The sequence below is a fragment of the Phalangium opilio genome, unplaced genomic scaffold, assembly GCF_054372755.1.
Source record: "Phalangium opilio isolate 3A_F unplaced genomic scaffold, DU_Popi_V2 ptg000061l_1, whole genome shotgun sequence".
NCBI lineage: Eukaryota > Metazoa > Arthropoda > Arachnida > Opiliones > Phalangiidae > Phalangium > Phalangium opilio.
Window position 1 is genome coordinate 8,046,164 of NW_028324178.1, and position 17,254 is coordinate 8,063,417.

Consider the following 17,254-nt stretch of genomic DNA (forward strand, 5'->3'; position numbering starts at 1 on the left):
ATTTATGCATTCTTTATGACGCATAAAAGATCTTTAACGAAAATAAACAACGTGCTGGCCAGGACTCGAACCTGGAATCTTCTGCTCCGTAGGCAGACGCGTTATTTATTGCGCCACAACCCCGTTAAAGGTTGTACAAAATGCTATTGAAGCATTGCAATATTATAAATTTCCCTTCCGTTATACTCTAATAATCATCTTTAAATGGTAAAACCGAGCTTTTTAGGACTCGAACCTGGAATTTTCTGCTCCGTAGGCAGACGCGTTATCCATTGCGCCACAATCCCGTTAGAGGTTGATCAAAATGATATTGAAGCATTGAAATATTATAAATTTCCCTTCCGTTAAACTCTTATAATCATCTTTTACTGAGCTTGCCAGGACTCGAACCAGGAATCTTCTGCTTCGAAGGCGGACGAGTTATCCATTACGCCACAGGCCCTTGCTACGTATTATAAATAAAATTTCCAAACATTGTATTTATGCATTCTTTATGACGCATAAAGGATCTTTTACGAAAATAAAAAAAGAGCTTGCCAGGATTCGAACCTGGAATCTTCTGCTCCGTAGGCAGACGCGTTATCCATTGCGCCACAAGCCCGTTTGAGGTTGATCAAAATGATATTGAAGTATTGAAATATTACAAATTTCCCTTCCGTTATACTCTAATAATCATCTTTAAATGGTAATACCGAGCTTGCCAGGACTCGAACCTGGAATATTTTGCTTCGAAGGCAGACGCGTTATCTATTATGCCACAGGCCCTTGCTTCGTATTACAAATAAAATTTCCAAACATTGTATTTATGCATTCTTTATGACGCATAAAGGATCTTTTACGAAAATAAAAAAAGAGCTTGCCAGGACTCGAACCTGGAATCTTCTGCTCCGTACGCAGACGCGTTATCCATTGCGCCACAAGCCCGTTAGAGGTTGATCAAACTGAAATTGAAGATTTGAAATATTATAAATTTCCCTTCCGTTATACTCTAATAATCATCTTTAAATGGTAATACCGAGCTTGCCAGGACTCCAACCTGGAATCTTCTGCTTCGAAGGCAGACGCGTTATCCATTACGCCACAGGCCCTTGCTTCGTATTACAAAAAAATGTCCATACATTGTATTTATGCATTCTTTATGACGCATAAAAGATCTTTAACGAAAATAAACAACGTGCTTGCCAGGACTCGAACCTGGAATTTTCTGCTCCGTAGGCAGACGCGTTATCCATTGCGCCACAAGCTCGTTATAGGTTGATCAAAATGCTATTGAAGCATTGAAATATTTTAAATTTCCCTTCCGTTTTACTCCAATAATCATCTTTAAATGGTAATACCGAGCTTGCCAGGACTCGAACCTGGAATCTTCTGCTTCGAAGGCAGACGCGTTATAAATTACGCCACAAGCCCTTGCTTCGCATTATAAATAAATTTCCAGACATTGTATTTATGCATTCTTTATGACGCATAAAAGATCTTTTACGAAAATAAACAAAGAGCTTGCCCGGACTCGAACCTGGAATTTTCTGCTCCGTAGGCAGACGCGTTATCCATTGCGCCACAAGCCCGTTAGAGGTTGATCAAAATGATATTGAACCATTGAAATATTATAAATTTCCCTTCCGTTATACTTTAATGATAATCTTTAAATGGTAATACCGAGCCTGCCAGGACTCGAACCTGGAATTTTCTGCTTCGAAGGCAGACGCGTTATCCATTACGCCACAAGCCCGTGCTTCGCATTATAAATAAAATTTCCAGACATTGTATTTATGCATTCTTTATGACGCATAAAAGATCTTTAACGAAAATAAACAACTTGCTTGCCAGGACTCGAACCTGGAATTTTCTGCTCCGTAGGCAGACGCGTTATCCATTGCGCCACAAGCCCGTTAGAGGTTGATCAAAATGATATTGAAGCATTGAAATATTATAAATTTCCCTTCCGTTTTACTCCAATAATCATCTTTAAATGGTAATACCGAGCTTGCCAGGACTCGAACCTGGAATTTTCTGCTCCATAGGCAGACGCGTTATCCATTGCGCCACAAGCCCGTTAGAGGTTGATCAAAATGATATTGAAGCATTGAAATATTATAAATTTCCCCTCCGTTATACACTAATAATCATCTTAAAATTTTAATACCGAGCTTGCCAGGACTCGAACCTGGAATCTTCTGCTTCGAAGGCAGACGCGTTATCCAATTACGCCACAAGCCCTTGCTTTAAATTGCTAATAAAATTTCCAAAATTGTATTTATGCATTCTTTATGACGCATAAAAGATCTTTAACGAAAATAAACAACTTGCTTGCCAGGACTCGAACCTGGAATCTTCTGCTCCGTAGGCAGACGCGTTATCCATTGCGCCACAAGCCCGTTATAAGTTGATCAAAATGATATTAAAGCATTGAAACATTATAAATTTCCCTTCCGTTTTACTCCAATAATCATCTTTAAATGGTAAAACTGAGCTTGCCAGGACTCGAACCTGGAATTTTCTGCTCCGTAGGAAGACGCGTTATTCATTTCTCCACAAGCCCGTTAGAGGTTGATCAAAATGATATTGAAGCATTGAAATATTATAAATTTCCCTTCCGTTATACTCTAATAATCATCTTTAAAGTGTTAGTGACATAATTTTCGTCATCCTCATACTTAAAATGCGAAAAAAATCCTTGAAAAATCTAGTTTATTATGATATGTTTACTTTTTTATTTGGTTTCGTAGCAATTTATTAAATTGCAATCAAAGTTTTGTGTTTGGAAAAGGCCTAGTTGAGATTTTCTTTCGTTTGATGACGTAGTAAGGAGAAATTTTCACTCCTGTTAGTGTCGCCGCGCCGCGTTAAGCCTAATTATTCTGATTCGCGTGCGCGCCGCATTAGTAGACTCGGGAGTCTCGCGCTTGGCTTTTCCGCGAGATGCCGTGAGTGACGTATCAAGGAGAAAAACCCGCCAAAAATCATCTCCGCAAATTTGCCTTTGTCCCCCAATTTTTCAAGTTTTCAAAGTGTTTTTTCTGTGTTTTCCCTCATAATTAAATATTATTCAAGCATATTTTTGGAATCAGAAGAGTTTAAACTCTCAAAAAAGTAAGGTTTTCTTTAGATTTGAGATCATTTTTAAATCACGTCGCTATTCCTTTAAATGGTAATACCGAGCTTGCCAGGACTCGAACCTGGAATCTTCTGCTTCGAAGGCAGACGCGTTATCCATTACGCCACAAGCCCTTGCTTCGTATTATAAATAAAATTTCCAAACATTGTATTTATGCATTCTTTATGACGCATAAAAGATCTTTTACGAAAATAAACAAAGAGCTCCCCAGGACTAGAACCTGGAATCTTATGCTCCGTAGGCAGAAGCGTTATCCATTGCGCCACAAGCCCGTTAGAGGTTGATCAAACTGAAATGGAAGCCTTAAAATATTATAAATTTCCCTTCCGTTATACTCTAATAATCATCTTTAAATGGTAATACCGAGTTTGCCAGGACTTGAACCTGGAATTTTCTGCTACGAAGGCAGACGCGTTATCCATTACGCCACAATCCCGTGCTTCGCATTATAAATAAAATTTCCAGACATTGTATTTATGCATTCTTTATGACGCATAAAAGATCTTTTACGAAAATAAACAAAGAGCACTCCAGGACTAGAACCTGGAATTTTCTGCTCCGTAGGCAGACGCGTTATCCATTGCGCCACAAGCCCGTTAGAGGTTGATCAAAATGATATTAAAGCATTGAAATATTATAAATTTCCCCTCCGTTATACACTAATAATCATCTTTAAATTTTAATACCGAGCTTGCCAGGACTCGAACCTGGAATCTTCTGCTTCGAAGGCAGACGCGTTATCCATTACGCCACAAGCCCTTGCTTCAAATTATAAATAAAATTTCCAAACATTGTATTTATGCATTCTTTATGACGCATAAAAGATCTTTAACGAAAATAAACAACGTGCTTGCCAGGACTCGAACCTGGAATCTTCTGCTCCGTAGGCAGACGCGTTATCCATTGCGCCACAAGCCCGTTATAGGTTGATCAAAATGCTATTAAAGCATTGAAATATTATAAATTTCCCTTCCGTTATACTCTAATAATCATCTTTATTACCTCTCCGAGTGACGTATGTCACGGAGAGGTTCTGTAACGACCGTGTGTGTCTGTCTGTCTGTCTGTCTGTCTGTCTGTGTGTCTGTTGTTACACCCACGTGACCACGTTCGCAGTTTCCAAATCGGAGCAAACGTGTTCGCCATTTCCGAACTGCTTTCACAGTCACGGAAATGGCTACTCTACTCGAGCTCTCACGCCACCATCTTCTGGTCTTTGTCCATCCCACATGGACACCAGTCTGTACATACTGGCTTCTAATCACCACCATCTTTTCATCTTCGTCCATCCCACATGGACACCAGTCTGTACATACTGGCTTCTAATCACCACCATCTTCCGGCCTTCGTCCAATCCACTTGGACACCAGTCTCTACATACTGGCTTCTAATCACCACCATCTTCTGGTCTTTGTCCATCCCACTTGGACACCAGTCTGTACATTCTGGCTTCTAAACACCACCATCTACTGGTCTTCCGTCTATTCCACATAGACACCAATCTGTCTCATTGGCTTCTACTCCATTATCATCGTTTGGTTTTAGGATATACGCGGCGATCAGCTAGGGTTACGAGAAACGTCTAGCCTCCCTAAGGTGGGATCGCCACCAAAGGTTTTCGCAATTGCGCTTTTTCCTTACTATTATAATGTAAACGAATCGTATATATACCCCAAAATTTGAAGAAAGCGGGAAAGAGGGGTACCCTTCACTTTAAACGTCAATATTAGCAAAGTTTGAGATGATAATAGGTATACCTTTATTTTAAACGATTTAACTATTATTAATGTTAATTATTGAAGATTAAAATAATTAAAAACAATTATATTTATTTAAATATTAAAGATAATCTTGTTTCTCAACTCAAAATTAATACGGAAAGAGTTAAAAAGCAGTCTTATGTTTTTGTCTGTGTGTGTCCGTCCATTGTTACACTAGTGCGTCGCGTTAGCAGTTAGCCTTGTGTTGATGTGTTAAGAAATCATACAGAACCTTAATATTCCCTTTTTCCATAATATAAAGTGAATATGTGGATATATTTTTCGTAATTATGATGCATTTAGTGCTTTTGTAGCTTTAAAGCTCTGTTTCATTTTGATATTCCAAAGATTTCTTTTAATATTGTTATTTGAAATGGCTGTTTATATATTACTTAAGCTATACTACATCTGTATATAGAATAATCCTTGGTTTAGTGATTTCATGAAGAAAACTAAGACCTAGACTCCGGCGGGTATATTAAGTATTATCCACAACAGGCTTAGTGAAACAAAGAGTAAATAATTGAGGCCTGAGGTGAAGTAAACTTTGGGCTTTCATTTTCGTGTCTGAAACGAAGAGACATCAACGGTTCAGAGTGAGCCGAAAGTTAAATACACTATTATATAATCAGGTTAAGATATTATAATAGAAGAAAAGATCATGGTGGCAATTAGAATAGTAATAGGGCTAATGGTAAACGGGTAGTAGCTACAGACTTTTTATTCTCTTTATGGTGCGCATTGAGTATTAGTGCGTCTAGCTACAATTTAACTTTGGTGTTATTTAACGTTAACATTCATGTTGGCAAACTAAGAATATTATTGAGACGAGACGATAGTGTTTACACTGCAAACCAGTTGTGAATGTAGCTTTCAGAATATACGGTAAACAGCTGAAGCGTAGACTTCATTTCCTGATCTTTTCCCCATTGACTAATTTCCATGTGTCCAAGATTTATCCTTATTGGATGTAAAATGTCGTCTGCTTTACTGTATTATTCGCTATGCTTGGAATACTGCTTCAATATTTCGTAAATTTTTACTTCAAAAAAGAGAAATAATTCCATAACTAGGTAAATAAGTTTGTAGTAGTAGACCTCTTGACTCGGAGAGGTAATATTTTGGTTTTGCCAACTTGTTACTTAATATAAAGTGAATATGTGGAAGTATTTTTCGTAATTATGATGCATTTAGTACTTTTGTAGCTTTAAAGCTCTGTTTCATTTTGATATTCCAAGATTTTTTTTAATATTGTTATATGAAATGGCTGTTTATATATTACTTAAGCTTTACTACATCTGTATATAGAATAATCCTTGGTTTAGTGATTTCATGAAGAAAACTAGACTCCGGCGTGAATATGAAGCAAAGGCTTAAATAGAGTAAAGAGTATAGAGTATATAATTGAGACCTGGGGTGAAGTAAACTTTGGGCTTAGATTTTCGTGTCTGAAATGAAGAGACATCAACGGTTCAGAGTGAGCCGAAAGTTAAATACATTCTTAAATAATCAGGTTAAGATTTTATAATAGAAGAAAAGATCATGGTGGCAGTTAGAATAGTAAAAGGGCTAATGGTGAACGGGTAGTAGCTACAGACTTTTTATTCTCTTTTTGGTGCGCATTAACTATTAGTGCGTCTAGCTACAATTAAGCTTTGGTGTTATTTAACGTTAGCAACTTAGCATTCATGTTGGCAAACTAAGAATATTGTTGAGGTGAGACAAGACAATAGTTTTTACACTGCAAACCAGTTGTGAATTTAGCTATCAGAATAAACGGTAGACAGCGGAAGCGTACAGTTCATTTCCTGTTCTTTTCCCCATTGACTGATTTCCATGTGTCCAAGATTTATCCTTATTGGATGTAAAATGTCGTCTGCTTTACTGTATATTCGCTATGCTTGGAATACTGCTTCAATATTTCATAAATTTTACTTCAAAAAAGAGAAATAATTCCATATCTAGGTAAATAAGTTTGTAGTAGTAGACCTCTTGACTCGGAGAGGTAATATTTTGGTTTTCCCAACTTGTATGTTAATACCGAGCTTGCCAGGACTCGAACCTGGAATCTTCTGCTCCGTAGGAAGACGCGTTATCCATTGCGCCACAAGCCCGTTAGAGGTTGATCAAAATGATATTGAAGCATTGAAATATTATAAATTTCCCTTCCGTTATACTCTAATAATCATCTTTATATGTTAATACCGAGCTTGCCAGGACTCGAACCTGGAATCTTATGCTCCGTAGGCAGACGCGTTATCCATTGCGCCAAGAGCCCGTTAGAGGCTGTTCAAAATGCTATTAAAGCATTGCAATATTATAAATTTCCCTTCCGTTATACTCTAATAATCATCTTAAAATGTTAATACCGAGCTTGCCAGGACTCGAACCTGGAATCTTATGCTCCGTATGCAGACGCGATATCCATTGCGCCACAAGCCCGTTAGAGGTTGATTAAAATGATATTGAAGCATTGAAATATTATAAATTTCCCTTCCGTTATACTCTAATAATCATCTTTAAATGGTAATACCGAGCTTGCCAGGACACGAACCTGGAATCTTCTGCTTCGAAGGCAGACGCGTTATCCATTACGCCATAAGCCCTTGCTTCAAATTATAAATAAAATTTCCATACATTGTATTTATGCATTCTTTATGACGCATAAAAGATCTTTAACGAAAATAAACAACGTGCTTGCCAGGACTCGAACCTGGAATCTTCTGCTCCGTAGGCAGACGCGTTATCCATTGCGCCACAAGCCCGTTAGAGGTTGATCAAAATGATATTAAAGCATTGAAATATTATAAATTTCCCTTCCGTTTTACTCCAATAATCATCTTTAAATGGTAAAACTGAGCTTGCCAGGACACGAACCTGGAATTTTCTGCTCCGTAGGAAGACGCGTTATTCATTGCGCCACAAGCCCGTTAGAGGTTGATCAAAATGATATTGAAGCATTGAAATATTATAAATTTCCCTTCCGTTATACTCTAATAATCATCTTTAAATGGTAATACCGAGCTTGCCAGGACTCGAACCTGGAATCTTCTGCTTCGAAGGCAGACGCGTTATCCATTACGCCACAAGCCCTTGCTTCGTATTATAAATAAAATTTCCAAACATTGTATTTATGCATTCTTTATGACGCATAAAAGATCTTTTACGAAAATAAGAAAAGAGCTTGCCAGAAGTCGAACCTGGAATCTTTTGCTCCGTAGCAGACGCGTTATCCATTGCGCCACAAGCCCGTTAGAGGCTGATCAAAATGATATTGAAGCATTGCAATATTATAAATTTCCCTTCCGTTATACTCTATAATCATCTTTAAATGTTAATACCGAGCTTGTCAGGACTCGAATCTGGAATCTTCTGCTCCGTAGGCAGACGCGTTATCCATTGCGCCACAATCCCGTTAGAGGTTGATCAAAATGCTATTGAAGCATTGCAATATTATAAATTTCCCTTGCGTTATACTCTAATAATCATCTTTAAATGGTAATACCGAGCTTGCCAGGACACGAACCTGGAATCTTCTGCTTCGAAGGCAGACGCGTTATCCATTACGCCACAAGCCCTTGCTTCAAATTATAAATAAAATTTCCATACATTGTATTTATGCATTTTTTATGACGCATAAAAGATCTTTAACGAAAATAAACAACGTGCTTGCCAGGACTCGAACCTGGAATCTTCTGCTCCGTAGGCAGACGCGTTATCCATTGCGCCACAAGCCCGTTAGAGGTTGATCAAAATGATATTAAAGCATTGAAATATTATAAATTTCCCTTCCGTTTTACTCCAATAATCATCTTTAAATGGTAAAACTGAGCTTGCCAGGACACGAACCTGGAATTTTCTGCTCCGTAGGAAGACGCGTTATTCATTGCGCCACAAGCCCGTTAGAGGTTGATCAAAATGATATTGAAGCATTGAAATATTATAAATTTCCCTTCCGTTATACTCTAATAATCATCTTTAAATGGTAATACCGAGCTTGCCAGGACTCGAACCTGGAATCTTCTGCTTCGAAGGCAGACGCGTTATCCATTACGCCACAAGCCCTTGCTTCGTATTATAAATAAAATTTCCAAACATTGTATTTATGCATTCTTTATGACGCATAAAAGATCTTTTACGAAAATAAGAAAAGAGCTTGCCAGAAGTCGAACCTGGAATCTTTTGCTCCGTAGCAGACGCGTTATCCATTGCGCCACAAGCCCGTTAGAGGCTGATCAAAATGATATTGAAGCATTGCAATATTATAAATTTCCCTTCCGTTATACTCTATAATCATCTTTAAATGTTAATACCGAGCTTGTCAGGACTCGAACCTGGAATTTTCTGCTCCATAGGCAGACGCGTTATCCATTGCGCCACAAGCCCGTTAGAGGTTGATCAAAATGATATTGAAGCATTGAAATACTATAAATTTCCCCTCCGTTATACACTAATAATCATCTTAAAATTTTAATACCGAGCTTGCCAGGACTCGATCCTGGAATCTTCTGCTTCGAAGGCAGACGCGTTTTCCATTACGCCACAAGCCCTTGCTTCATATTATAAATAAAATTTCCAAAAATTGTATTTATGCATTCTTTATGACGCATAAAAGATCTTTTACGAAAATAAGAAAAGAGCTTGCCAGGAGTCGAACCTGGAATCTTTTGCTCCGTAGCAGACGCGTTATCCATTGCGCCACAAGCCCGTTAGAGGTTGATCAAATTGATATTGAAGCATTGCAATATTATAAATTTCCCTTCCGTTATACTCTATAATCATCTTTAAATGGTAATACCGAGCTTGCCAGGACTCGAACCTGGAATCTTCTACTTCAAAGGCAGACGCGTTATCTATTACGCCACAGGCCCTTGCTTCGTATTACAAATAAAATTTCCATACATTGTATTTATGCATTCTTTATGACGCATAAAAGATCTTTAACGAAAATAAACAACGTGCTTGCCAAGACTCGAACCTGGAATCTTCTGCTCCGTAGGCAGACGCGTTATCCATTGCTCCACAAGCCCGTTAGAGGTAGATCAAAATGATATTAAAGCATTGAAATATTATAAATTTCCCTTCCGTTTTACTCCAATAATCATCTTTAAATGGTAAAACTGAGCTTGCCAGGACTCGAACCTGGAATTTTCTGCTCCGTAGGAAGACGCGTTATTCATTGCGCCACAAGCCCGTTAGAGGTTGATCAAAATGATATTGAAGCATTGAAATATTCTAAATTTCCCTTCCGTTATACTCTAATAATCATCTTTAAATGGTAATACCGAGCTTGCCAGGACTCGAACCTGGAATCTTCTGCTTCGAAGGCAGACGCGTTATCCATTACGCCACAAGCCCTTGCTTCGTATTATAAATAAAATTTCCAAACATTGTATTTATGCATTCTTTATGACGCATAAAAGATCTTTTACGAAAATAAGAAAAGAGCTTGCCAGAAGTCGAACCTGGAATCTTTTGCTCCGTAGCAGACGCGTTATCCATTGCGCCACAAGCCCGTTAGAGGCTGATCAAAATGATATTGAAGCATTGCAATATTATAAATTTCCCTTCCGTTATACTCTATAATCATCTTTAAATGTTAATACCGAGCTTGTCAGGACTCGAACCTGGAATCTTCTGCTCCGTAGGCAGACGCGTTATCCATTGCGCCACAATCCCGTTAGAGGCTGTTCAAAATGCTATTAAAGCATTGCAATATTATAAATTTCCCTTCCGTTATACTCTAATAATCATCTTAAAATGTTAATACCGAGCTTGCCAGGACTCGAACCTGGAATCTTATTCTCCGTATGCAGACGCGATATCCATTGCGCCACAAGCCTGTTAGAGGTTGATTAAAATGATATTGAAGCATTGCAATATTATAAATTTCCCTTCCGTTATACTCTAATAATCATCTTAAAATGTTAATACCGAGCTTGCCAGGACTCGAACCTAGAATCTTATGCTCCGTATGCAGACGCGATATCCATTGCGCCACAAGCCTGTTAGAGGTTGATTAAAATGATATTGAAGCATTGAAATATTATAAATTTCCCCTCCGTTATACACTAATAATCATCTTTAAATTTTAATACCGAGCTTGCCAGGACTCGAACCTGGAATCTTCTACTTCGAAGGCAGACGCGTTGTCCATTACGCCACAAGCCCTTGCTTCGTATTATAAATAAAATTTCCAAACATTGTATTTATGCATTCTTAATGACGCATAGAAGATCTTTTACGAAAATAAAAAAAGATCTTGCCAGGACTCGAACCTGGAATCTTCTGCTCCGTAGGCAGACGCGTTATCCATTGCGCCACAAGCCCGTTAGAGGTTGATCAAAATGATATTGAAGCATTGAAATATTATAAATTTCCCTTCCGTTTTACTCCAATAATCATCTTTAAATGGTAATAACGAGCTTGCCAGGACTCGAACCTGGAATTTTCTGCTCCATAGGCAGACGCGTTATCCATTGCGCCACAAGCCCGTTAGAGGTTGATCAAAATGATATTGAAGCATTGAAATATTATAAATTTCCCTTCCGTTATACTCTAATAATCATCTTTATATGTTAATACCGAGCTTGCCAGGACTCGAAACTGGAATCTTCTGCTCCATAGGCAGACGCGTTATCCTTTGCGCCACAAGCCCGTTAGAGGTTGACAAAAAAGATATTGAAGCATTAAATTTTATAAATTTCCCTTCCGTTATACTCTAATAATCATCTTTAAATGGTAATACCGAGCTTGCCAGGACTCGAACCTGGAATCTTCTGCTTCGAAGGCAGACGCGTTATCCATTACGCCACAGGCCCTTGCTACGTATTACAAATAAAATTTCCATACATTGTATTTATGCATTCTTTATGACGCATAAAAGATCTTTGACGAAAATAAACAACGTGCTTGCCAGGACTCGAACCTGGAATTCTCTGCTCCATAGGCAGACGCGTTATCCATTGCGCCACAAGCCCGTTATAGGTTGACCAAAATGATATTGAAGCATTGAAATATTATAAATTTCCCTTCCGTTATACTCTAATAATCATCTTTATATGTTAATACCGAGCTTGCCAGAACTCGAACCTGGAATTTTCTGCTCCATAGGCAGACGCGTTATCCATTGCGCCACAAGCCCGTTATAGGTTGACCAAAATGATATTGAAGCATTGAAATATTATAAATTTCCCTTACGTTATACTCTAATAATCATCTTTAAATGGTAATACCGAGCTTGCCAGGACTCGAACCTGGAATCTTCTGCTTCGAAGGCAGACGCGTTATCCATTACGCCACAAGCCCGTTAGAGGTTGATCAAAATGATATTGAAGCATTGAAATATTATAAATTTCAATTCCGTTTTGCTCCAATAACCATCTTTAAATGGTAATACCGAGCTTGCCAGGACTCGAACCTGGAATTTTTTGCTCCATAGGCAGACGCGTTATCCATTGCGCCACAAGCCCGTTAGAGGTTGATCAAAATGATATTGAAGCATTGAAATATTATAAAATTCCCCTCCGTTATACACTAATAATCATCTTAAAATTTTAATACCGAGCTTGCCAGGACTCGAACCTGGAATCTTCTGCTTCGAAGGCAGACGCGTTATCTATTACGCCACAAGCCCTTGCTTCAAATTATAAATAAAATTTCCAAACATTGTATTTATGCATTCTTTATGACGCATAAAAGATCTTTTACGAAAATAAACAACGTGCTTGCCAGGACTCGAACCTGGAATTTTCTGCTCCGTAGGCAGACGCGTTATCCATTGCGCCACAAGCCCGTTAGAGGTTGATCAAATTGATATTGAAGCATTGAAATATTATAAATTTCAATTCCGTTTTGCTCCAATAACCATCTTTAAATGGTAATACCGAGCTTGCCAGGACTCGAACCTGGAATTTTTTGCTCCATAGGCAGACGCGTTATCCATTGCGCCACAAGCCCGTTAGAGGTTGATCAAAATGATATTGAAGCATTGAAATATTATAAAATTCCCCTCCGTTATACACTAATAATCATCTTAAAATTTTAATACCGAGCTTGCCAGGACTCGAACCTGGAATCTTCTGCTTCGAAGGCAGACGCGTTATCTATTACGCCACAAGCCCATGCTTCAAATTAAATAAAATTTCCAAAAATTGTATTTATGCATTCTTTATGACGCATAAAAGATCTTTTACGAAAATAAGAAAAGAGCTTGCCAGGAGTCGAACCTGGAATCTTTTGCTCCGTAGCAGACGCGTTATCCATTGCGCCACAAGCCCGTTAGAGGTTGATCAAAATGATATTGAAGCATTGCAATATTATAAATTTCCCTTCCGTTATACTCTATAATCATCTTTAAATGGTAATACCGAGCTTGCCAGGACTCGAACCTGGAATCTTCTGCTTCGAAGGCAGACGCGTTATCTATTACGCCACAGGCCCTTGCTTCGTGTTACAAATAAAATTTCCATACATTGTATTTATGCATTCTTTATGACGCATAAAAGATCTTTAACGAAAATAAACAACGTGCTTGCCAGGACTCGAACCTGGAATCTTCTGCTCCGTAGCAGACGCGCTATCCATTGCGCCACAAGCCCGTTAGAGGTTGATCAAAATGATATTGAAGCATTGCAATATTATAAATTTCCCTTCCGTTATACTGTAAAAATCATCTTTAAATGGTAATACCGAGCTTGCCAGGACTCGAGACTGGAATCTTCTGCTTCGAAGGCAGACGCGTTATCTATTACGCCACAGGCCCTTGCTTCGTATTACAAATAAAATTTCCATACATTGTATTTATGCATTCTTTATGACGCATAAAAGATCTTTAACGAAAATAAACAACGTGCTTGCCAGGACTCGAACCTGGAATCTTATGCTCCGTAGGCAGACGCGTTATCCATTGCGCCACAAGCCCGTTAGAGGTTGATCAAAATGATATTAAAGCATTGAAATATTATAAATTTCCCTTCCGTTTTACTCCAATAATCATCTTTAAATGGTAAAACTGAGCTTGCCAGGATTCGAACCTGGAATTTTCTGCTCCGTAGGAAGACGCGTTATTCATTGCGCCACAAGCCCGTTAGAGGTTGATCAAAATGATATTGAAGCATTGAAATATTATAAATTTCCCTTCCGTTATACTCTAATAATCATCTTTAAATGGTAATACCGAGCTTGCCAGGACTCGAACCTGGAATCTTCTGCTTCGAAGGCAGACGCGTTATCCATTACGCCACAAGCCCTTGCTTCGTATTATAAATAAAATTTCCAAACATTGTATTTATGCATTCTTTATGACGCATAAAAGATCTTTTACGAAAATAAGAAAAGAGCTTGCCAGAAGTCGAACCTGGAATCTTTTGCTCCGTAGCAGACGCGTTATCCATTGCGCCACAAGCCCGTTAGAGGCTGATCAAAATGATATTGAAGCATTGCAATATTATAAATTTCCCTTCCGTTATACTCTATAATCATCTTTAAATGTTAATACCGAGCTTGTCAGGACTCGAACCTGGAATCTTCTGCTCCGTAGGCAGACGCGTTATCCATTGCGCCACAATCCCGTTAGAGGTTGATCAAAATGCTATTGAAGCATTGCAATATTATAAATTTCCCTTGCGGTATACTCTAATAATCATCTTTAAATGTTAATACCGAGCTTGCCAGGACTCGAACCTGGAATCTTATGCTCCGTAGGCAGACGCGTTATCCATTGCGCCAAGAGCCCGTTAGAGGCTGTTCAAAATGCTATTAAAGCATTGCAATATTATAAATTTCCCTTCCGTTATACTCTAATAATCATCTTAAAATGTTAATACCGAGCTTGCCAGGACTCGAACCTAGAATCTTATGCTCCGTATGCAAACGCGATATCCATTGCGCCACAAGCCTGTTAGAGGTTGATTAAAATGATATTGAAGCATTGAAATATTATAAATTTCCCCTCCGTTATACACTAATAATCATCTTTAAATTTTAATACCGAGCTTGCCAGGACTCGAACCTGGAATCTTCTGCTTCGAAGGCAGACGCGTTGTCCATTACGCCACAAGCCCTTGCTTCGTATTATAAATAAAATTTCCAAACATTGTATTTATGCATTCTTAATGACGCATAGAAGATCTTTTACGAAAATAAAAAAAGATCTTGCCAGGACTCGAACCTGGAATCTTCTGCTCCGTAGGCAGACGCGTTATCCATTGCGCCACAAGCCCGTTAGAGGTTGTTCAAACTGAAATTGAAGCATTGAAATATTATAAATTTCCCTTCCGTTATACTCTAATAATCATCTTTAAATGGTAATACCGAGCTTGCCAGGACTCGAACCTGGAATCTTCTGCTGCGAAGGCAGACGCGTTATCTATTACGCCACAGGCCCTTGCTTCGTATTACAAATAAAATTTCCATACATTGTATTTATGCATTCTTTATGACGCATAAAAGATCTTTAACGAAAATAAACAACGTGCTTGCCAGGACTCGAACCTGGAATTTTCTGCTCCGTAGGCAGACGCGTTATCCATTGCGCCACAAGCCCGTTAGAGGTTGATCAAAATGATATTGAAGCATTGAAATATTATAAATTTCCCTTCCGTTTTACTCCAATAATCATCTTTAAATGGTAATACCGAGCTTGCCAGGACTCGAACCTGGAATTTTCTGCTCCATAGGCAGACGCGTTATCCATTGCGCCACAAGCCCGTTAGAGGTTGATCAAAATGATATTGAAGCATTGAAATATTATAAATTTCCCTTCCGTTATACTCTAATAATCATCTTTATATGTTAATACCGAGCTTGCCAGGACTCGAAACTGGAATCTTCTGCTCCATAGGCAGACGCGTTATCCTTTGCGCCACAAGCCCGTTAGAGGTTGACCAAAAAGATATTGAAGCATTAAATTTTATAAATTTCCCTTCCGTTATACTCTAATAATCATCTTTAAATGGTAATACCGAGCTTGCCAGGACTCGAACCTGGAATCTTCTGCTTCGAAGGCAGACGCGTTATCCATTACGCCACAGGCCCTTGCTTCGTATTACAAATAAAATTTCCATACATTGTATTTATGCATTCTTTCTGACGCATAAAAGATCTTTGACGAAAATAAACAACGTGCTTGCCAGGACTCGAACCTGGAATTTTCTGCTCCGTAGGCAGACGCGTTATCCATTGCGCCACAAGCCCGTTATAGGTTGATCAAAATGCTATTGAAGCATTGAAATATTATAAATTTCCCTTCCGTTTTACTCCAATAATCATCTTTAAATGGTAATACCGAGCTTGCCAGGACTCGAACCTGGAATTTTCTGCTCCATAGGCAGACGCGTTATCCATTGCGCCACAAGCCCGTTAGAGGTTGATCAAAATGATATTGAAGCATTGAAATATTATAAATTTCCCTTCCGTTATACTCTAATAATCATCTTTATATGTTAATACCGAGCTTGCCAGGACTCGAAACTGGAATCTTCTGCTCCATAGGCAGACGCGTCATCCATTGCGCCACAAGCCCTTTATAGGTTGACCAAAATGATATTGAAGCATTGAAATATTATAAATTTCCCTTCCGTTATACTCTCATAATCATCTTTATATGTTAATACCGAGCTTGCCAGAACTCGAACCTGGAATTTTCTGCTCCATAGGCAGACGCGTTATCCATTGCGCCACAAGCCCGTTAGAGGTTGATCAAAATGATATTGAAGCATTGAAATATTATAAATTTCCCTTCCTTTATACTCTAATAATCATCTTTATATGTTAATACCGAGCTTGCCATAACTCGAACCTGGAATCTTCTGCTCCGTAGGCAGACGCGTTATCCATTGCGCCACAAGCCCGTTAGAGGTTGTTCAAACTGAAATTGAAGCATTGAAATATTATAAACTTCCCTTCCGTTATACTCTAATAATCATTTTTATATGTTAATACCGAGCTTGCCAGGACTCGAAACTGGAATCTTCTGCTCCATAGGCAGACGCGTTATCCATTGCGCCACAAGCCCGTTAGAGTTTGATCAAAATGATACTGAAGCATTGCAATATTATAAATTTCCCTTCCGTTATACTCTAATAATCATCTTTAAATGTTAATACCGAGCTTGCCAGGACTCGAACCTGGAATCTTATGCTCCGTAGGCAGACGCGTTATCCTTTGCGCCACAAGCCCGTTAGAGGTTGACAAAAATGATATTGAAGCATTAAATTTTATAAATTTCGCTTCCGTTATACTCTAATAATCATCTTTAAATGGTAATAACGAGCTTGCCAGGACTCGAACCTGGAATCTTCTGCTTCGAAGGCAGACGCGTTATGCATTGCGCCACAAGCCCGTTAGAGGTTGCTCAAAATGATATTGAAGCATT

General features: G+C 38.6%; 45 non-coding genes across 45 annotated transcripts; all 45 read right to left on the reverse strand.

Annotated features, from left to right (window-relative positions):
- Window positions 1-528: 528 nt before the first annotated feature.
- TRNAR-ACG (transfer RNA arginine (anticodon ACG)) lies at window positions 529-601 on the reverse strand. Its single transcript has one exon. It is a non-coding gene; the product is annotated as a tRNA-Arg (tRNA).
- A 250-nt stretch (window positions 602-851) lies between these two features.
- TRNAR-ACG (transfer RNA arginine (anticodon ACG)) lies at window positions 852-924 on the reverse strand. Its single transcript has one exon. It is a non-coding gene; the product is annotated as a tRNA-Arg (tRNA).
- Window positions 925-1,337: 413 nt separating this feature from the next.
- On the reverse strand, window positions 1,338-1,410 carry TRNAR-UCG (transfer RNA arginine (anticodon UCG)). The gene has a single exon. It is a non-coding gene; the product is annotated as a tRNA-Arg (tRNA).
- Window positions 1,411-1,659: 249 nt separating this feature from the next.
- On the reverse strand, window positions 1,660-1,732 carry TRNAR-UCG (transfer RNA arginine (anticodon UCG)). The gene has a single exon. It is a non-coding gene; the product is annotated as a tRNA-Arg (tRNA).
- A 250-nt stretch (window positions 1,733-1,982) lies between these two features.
- On the reverse strand, window positions 1,983-2,055 carry TRNAH-AUG (transfer RNA histidin (anticodon AUG)). The gene has a single exon. It is a non-coding gene; the product is annotated as a tRNA-His (tRNA).
- Window positions 2,056-2,146: 91 nt separating this feature from the next.
- On the reverse strand, window positions 2,147-2,220 carry TRNAR-UCG (transfer RNA arginine (anticodon UCG)). The gene has a single exon. It is a non-coding gene; the product is annotated as a tRNA-Arg (tRNA).
- Window positions 2,221-3,158: 938 nt separating this feature from the next.
- On the reverse strand, window positions 3,159-3,231 carry TRNAR-UCG (transfer RNA arginine (anticodon UCG)). The gene has a single exon. It is a non-coding gene; the product is annotated as a tRNA-Arg (tRNA).
- A 573-nt stretch (window positions 3,232-3,804) lies between these two features.
- Window positions 3,805-3,877, reverse strand: TRNAR-UCG (transfer RNA arginine (anticodon UCG)). Its single transcript has one exon. It is a non-coding gene; the product is annotated as a tRNA-Arg (tRNA).
- An 86-nt stretch (window positions 3,878-3,963) lies between these two features.
- Window positions 3,964-4,036, reverse strand: TRNAR-ACG (transfer RNA arginine (anticodon ACG)). Its single transcript has one exon. It is a non-coding gene; the product is annotated as a tRNA-Arg (tRNA).
- Window positions 4,037-6,919: 2,883 nt separating this feature from the next.
- Window positions 6,920-6,992, reverse strand: TRNAR-ACG (transfer RNA arginine (anticodon ACG)). The gene has a single exon. It is a non-coding gene; the product is annotated as a tRNA-Arg (tRNA).
- A 419-nt stretch (window positions 6,993-7,411) lies between these two features.
- TRNAR-UCG (transfer RNA arginine (anticodon UCG)) lies at window positions 7,412-7,484 on the reverse strand. The gene has a single exon. It is a non-coding gene; the product is annotated as a tRNA-Arg (tRNA).
- Window positions 7,485-7,570: 86 nt separating this feature from the next.
- Window positions 7,571-7,643, reverse strand: TRNAR-ACG (transfer RNA arginine (anticodon ACG)). The gene has a single exon. It is a non-coding gene; the product is annotated as a tRNA-Arg (tRNA).
- A 255-nt stretch (window positions 7,644-7,898) lies between these two features.
- TRNAR-UCG (transfer RNA arginine (anticodon UCG)) lies at window positions 7,899-7,971 on the reverse strand. The gene has a single exon. It is a non-coding gene; the product is annotated as a tRNA-Arg (tRNA).
- Window positions 7,972-8,383: 412 nt separating this feature from the next.
- Window positions 8,384-8,456, reverse strand: TRNAR-UCG (transfer RNA arginine (anticodon UCG)). Its single transcript has one exon. It is a non-coding gene; the product is annotated as a tRNA-Arg (tRNA).
- An 86-nt stretch (window positions 8,457-8,542) lies between these two features.
- TRNAR-ACG (transfer RNA arginine (anticodon ACG)) lies at window positions 8,543-8,615 on the reverse strand. The gene has a single exon. It is a non-coding gene; the product is annotated as a tRNA-Arg (tRNA).
- A 255-nt stretch (window positions 8,616-8,870) lies between these two features.
- TRNAR-UCG (transfer RNA arginine (anticodon UCG)) lies at window positions 8,871-8,943 on the reverse strand. The gene has a single exon. It is a non-coding gene; the product is annotated as a tRNA-Arg (tRNA).
- Window positions 8,944-9,191: 248 nt separating this feature from the next.
- Window positions 9,192-9,264, reverse strand: TRNAH-AUG (transfer RNA histidin (anticodon AUG)). Its single transcript has one exon. It is a non-coding gene; the product is annotated as a tRNA-His (tRNA).
- Window positions 9,265-9,355: 91 nt separating this feature from the next.
- TRNAR-UCG (transfer RNA arginine (anticodon UCG)) lies at window positions 9,356-9,428 on the reverse strand. Its single transcript has one exon. It is a non-coding gene; the product is annotated as a tRNA-Arg (tRNA).
- Window positions 9,429-10,163: 735 nt separating this feature from the next.
- TRNAR-UCG (transfer RNA arginine (anticodon UCG)) lies at window positions 10,164-10,236 on the reverse strand. Its single transcript has one exon. It is a non-coding gene; the product is annotated as a tRNA-Arg (tRNA).
- Window positions 10,237-10,976: 740 nt separating this feature from the next.
- On the reverse strand, window positions 10,977-11,049 carry TRNAR-UCG (transfer RNA arginine (anticodon UCG)). The gene has a single exon. It is a non-coding gene; the product is annotated as a tRNA-Arg (tRNA).
- An 86-nt stretch (window positions 11,050-11,135) lies between these two features.
- TRNAR-ACG (transfer RNA arginine (anticodon ACG)) lies at window positions 11,136-11,208 on the reverse strand. Its single transcript has one exon. It is a non-coding gene; the product is annotated as a tRNA-Arg (tRNA).
- A 91-nt stretch (window positions 11,209-11,299) lies between these two features.
- TRNAH-AUG (transfer RNA histidin (anticodon AUG)) lies at window positions 11,300-11,372 on the reverse strand. The gene has a single exon. It is a non-coding gene; the product is annotated as a tRNA-His (tRNA).
- Window positions 11,373-11,626: 254 nt separating this feature from the next.
- On the reverse strand, window positions 11,627-11,699 carry TRNAR-UCG (transfer RNA arginine (anticodon UCG)). Its single transcript has one exon. It is a non-coding gene; the product is annotated as a tRNA-Arg (tRNA).
- An 86-nt stretch (window positions 11,700-11,785) lies between these two features.
- TRNAH-AUG (transfer RNA histidin (anticodon AUG)) lies at window positions 11,786-11,858 on the reverse strand. Its single transcript has one exon. It is a non-coding gene; the product is annotated as a tRNA-His (tRNA).
- Window positions 11,859-11,949: 91 nt separating this feature from the next.
- TRNAH-AUG (transfer RNA histidin (anticodon AUG)) lies at window positions 11,950-12,022 on the reverse strand. The gene has a single exon. It is a non-coding gene; the product is annotated as a tRNA-His (tRNA).
- Window positions 12,023-12,113: 91 nt separating this feature from the next.
- Window positions 12,114-12,186, reverse strand: TRNAR-UCG (transfer RNA arginine (anticodon UCG)). The gene has a single exon. It is a non-coding gene; the product is annotated as a tRNA-Arg (tRNA).
- Window positions 12,187-12,277: 91 nt separating this feature from the next.
- TRNAH-AUG (transfer RNA histidin (anticodon AUG)) lies at window positions 12,278-12,350 on the reverse strand. The gene has a single exon. It is a non-coding gene; the product is annotated as a tRNA-His (tRNA).
- A 91-nt stretch (window positions 12,351-12,441) lies between these two features.
- Window positions 12,442-12,514, reverse strand: TRNAR-UCG (transfer RNA arginine (anticodon UCG)). The gene has a single exon. It is a non-coding gene; the product is annotated as a tRNA-Arg (tRNA).
- An 86-nt stretch (window positions 12,515-12,600) lies between these two features.
- TRNAR-ACG (transfer RNA arginine (anticodon ACG)) lies at window positions 12,601-12,673 on the reverse strand. Its single transcript has one exon. It is a non-coding gene; the product is annotated as a tRNA-Arg (tRNA).
- Window positions 12,674-12,764: 91 nt separating this feature from the next.
- TRNAH-AUG (transfer RNA histidin (anticodon AUG)) lies at window positions 12,765-12,837 on the reverse strand. The gene has a single exon. It is a non-coding gene; the product is annotated as a tRNA-His (tRNA).
- Window positions 12,838-12,928: 91 nt separating this feature from the next.
- TRNAR-UCG (transfer RNA arginine (anticodon UCG)) lies at window positions 12,929-13,001 on the reverse strand. The gene has a single exon. It is a non-coding gene; the product is annotated as a tRNA-Arg (tRNA).
- A 246-nt stretch (window positions 13,002-13,247) lies between these two features.
- Window positions 13,248-13,320, reverse strand: TRNAR-UCG (transfer RNA arginine (anticodon UCG)). Its single transcript has one exon. It is a non-coding gene; the product is annotated as a tRNA-Arg (tRNA).
- Window positions 13,321-13,728: 408 nt separating this feature from the next.
- Window positions 13,729-13,801, reverse strand: TRNAR-ACG (transfer RNA arginine (anticodon ACG)). Its single transcript has one exon. It is a non-coding gene; the product is annotated as a tRNA-Arg (tRNA).
- A 255-nt stretch (window positions 13,802-14,056) lies between these two features.
- On the reverse strand, window positions 14,057-14,129 carry TRNAR-UCG (transfer RNA arginine (anticodon UCG)). The gene has a single exon. It is a non-coding gene; the product is annotated as a tRNA-Arg (tRNA).
- Window positions 14,130-14,869: 740 nt separating this feature from the next.
- Window positions 14,870-14,942, reverse strand: TRNAR-UCG (transfer RNA arginine (anticodon UCG)). The gene has a single exon. It is a non-coding gene; the product is annotated as a tRNA-Arg (tRNA).
- Window positions 14,943-15,028: 86 nt separating this feature from the next.
- On the reverse strand, window positions 15,029-15,101 carry TRNAR-ACG (transfer RNA arginine (anticodon ACG)). Its single transcript has one exon. It is a non-coding gene; the product is annotated as a tRNA-Arg (tRNA).
- Window positions 15,102-15,351: 250 nt separating this feature from the next.
- Window positions 15,352-15,424, reverse strand: TRNAR-ACG (transfer RNA arginine (anticodon ACG)). Its single transcript has one exon. It is a non-coding gene; the product is annotated as a tRNA-Arg (tRNA).
- A 91-nt stretch (window positions 15,425-15,515) lies between these two features.
- Window positions 15,516-15,588, reverse strand: TRNAH-AUG (transfer RNA histidin (anticodon AUG)). Its single transcript has one exon. It is a non-coding gene; the product is annotated as a tRNA-His (tRNA).
- Window positions 15,589-15,842: 254 nt separating this feature from the next.
- TRNAR-UCG (transfer RNA arginine (anticodon UCG)) lies at window positions 15,843-15,915 on the reverse strand. The gene has a single exon. It is a non-coding gene; the product is annotated as a tRNA-Arg (tRNA).
- Window positions 15,916-16,001: 86 nt separating this feature from the next.
- Window positions 16,002-16,074, reverse strand: TRNAR-ACG (transfer RNA arginine (anticodon ACG)). The gene has a single exon. It is a non-coding gene; the product is annotated as a tRNA-Arg (tRNA).
- Window positions 16,075-16,165: 91 nt separating this feature from the next.
- TRNAH-AUG (transfer RNA histidin (anticodon AUG)) lies at window positions 16,166-16,238 on the reverse strand. The gene has a single exon. It is a non-coding gene; the product is annotated as a tRNA-His (tRNA).
- A 255-nt stretch (window positions 16,239-16,493) lies between these two features.
- TRNAH-AUG (transfer RNA histidin (anticodon AUG)) lies at window positions 16,494-16,566 on the reverse strand. The gene has a single exon. It is a non-coding gene; the product is annotated as a tRNA-His (tRNA).
- A 255-nt stretch (window positions 16,567-16,821) lies between these two features.
- On the reverse strand, window positions 16,822-16,894 carry TRNAH-AUG (transfer RNA histidin (anticodon AUG)). Its single transcript has one exon. It is a non-coding gene; the product is annotated as a tRNA-His (tRNA).
- A 91-nt stretch (window positions 16,895-16,985) lies between these two features.
- TRNAR-ACG (transfer RNA arginine (anticodon ACG)) lies at window positions 16,986-17,058 on the reverse strand. Its single transcript has one exon. It is a non-coding gene; the product is annotated as a tRNA-Arg (tRNA).
- A 90-nt stretch (window positions 17,059-17,148) lies between these two features.
- On the reverse strand, window positions 17,149-17,221 carry TRNAR-UCG (transfer RNA arginine (anticodon UCG)). The gene has a single exon. It is a non-coding gene; the product is annotated as a tRNA-Arg (tRNA).
- Window positions 17,222-17,254: the final 33 nt, after the last annotated feature.